Genomic DNA, 1,723 nt, shown 5'->3' with positions numbered 1-1,723 from the left:
AATAGGCTTGAGTTTCTGTATGCAATACTTTCTCTCTCTCTCTCTCTCTCTCTCTCTCTCTCTCTCTCTCTCTCTCTCTCACACACACACACACACACACACACACACACACACACACACAACGACATTCATTAAGGTTTAGTAATGGGCTGCATATAAAGTATTTCAGCTGTGACAATGCATATAAATTATTTCGGCTGTGATAAAACGATAATAATAATGTTCATTCATTCATTCATTCATTCATCGCCAGACGCCATGTATCCCAAACGGGGTGGCCAAGGGCTTAGAGTTAATTGTTTTACAGGGAGGGGCACTAATCCACGTTGAGTACACCGCTTCCCGTCCGATCAGCGAAGTTAAGCAACGTTGGGTCTGGTTAGTACTTGGATGGGTGACCGCCTGGGAACACCAGATGCTGTTGGCATCCCTACGTGTCAATAATAATGTGCATTTTATAAAATGTTTTAACTTACAAAATCAAAGGCAAAATGGTAAACGTGTAAAATGATATCTATATAAAATACTTGGCATATATATTGATGGGGCAAAAAGGATTGGACGCTGGAACGACAGATGAATATAACTACTTCCACCAGATTTTCTCTCTCTCTCTCTCTCTCTCTCTCTCTCTCTCTCTCTCTCTCTCTCTCTTTCTCTCTCTCTATAGCCCGACGCCCTACTCCCGCAAAGGGTGGCCGCAGACAAAACGCCTCCAAGTCGCTCTGTCACCAACCATTTGACTACCCTCCCCCCAACTCACTCCCCCCTCCCTCATATACCTCTCAACTCCATCCCTCCACCTCATCCTCGGTCTACTCCTCCCTCTCCCTCCCTCCACCTCACCTACACACACCCTCTTAGTCAGTCTTTCATTCTCCATTCTCTCCACATGTCCAAACCACCTTAGTGAATTTCTCCTAATCTTCTCAACCACATCCACATCCACCTCACAACGTTCCTTCACTTCTTCATTCGTCAACCTGTCCCTCCATGTCACTCCACATGCTCCTCTCAAGTAACTCATTTCCACTGCTCTCACTCTTGACTTGTTCCCCTCTTGCAAGGTCCACGACTTGCTTCCATACATCAGGGTACGAATCACAATACTATCATGCAGTGACTTCTTAACCTCCATACTCACCTCCTTATTTCTCATCACTGCTTTCAGTGAACTAACAACCTTCCTTCCCTGCAGTACCCTTTCACGCACTTCAATCCCCAAAGTCCCATCCTTACCCATCACACTATCCAAGTACTTGAATGACTCACATTCTCCATATCATCACCATCCAACCTCACTGTACATTCTGTGACTTCATTCCTCTCAAACACCATAACCTTACTCTTGTTTACATTAACTTTCAAATTCCTCTTCCTACACACTGTCCCAAATTCATTCACCAAACCTTGCAACTCCCATTCATCTTCACTCAACAATACTGTATCATCAGCAAACCGCAAAACCGGAATCTTCCAAACCTCACCGTCATTCACTGCCCTACCTTGCAAATTCTTTACAACCCCATCCATGTATTTAAACAGCCATGGAGACATCACACAACCCAGTTTCAGTCCCGCATTGAGATCAAAGAGCTCACTCAGCTCACCATCCACTCGCACCGTAGTCCTAGCTCCTTCATACATACTCTTCACAACACTCAATATTTCCCCTCCACTCCATATATTCATAATGCCTTCCACATACCTTGCCTATCTTTTC

General features: G+C 44.6%; 1 pseudogene; it reads left to right on the top strand.

The window, feature by feature from the left end:
• The first annotated feature begins 306 nt into the window (after positions 1-306).
• LOC145402776 (5S ribosomal RNA) lies at positions 307-427 on the top strand (annotated as a pseudogene).
• The last annotated feature ends 1,296 nt before the right edge of the window (positions 428-1,723 follow it).

This window comes from Coenobita brevimanus, chromosome 58 (genome assembly GCF_032717465.1).
Source record: "Coenobita brevimanus isolate Jiangsu-jjx chromosome 58, ASM3271746v2, whole genome shotgun sequence".
Classification (NCBI taxonomy): domain Eukaryota; kingdom Metazoa; phylum Arthropoda; class Malacostraca; order Decapoda; family Coenobitidae; genus Coenobita; species Coenobita brevimanus.
Note: the sequence above shows the minus strand (reverse complement) of the source record. Positions and strands in the feature narration are given on the sequence as shown.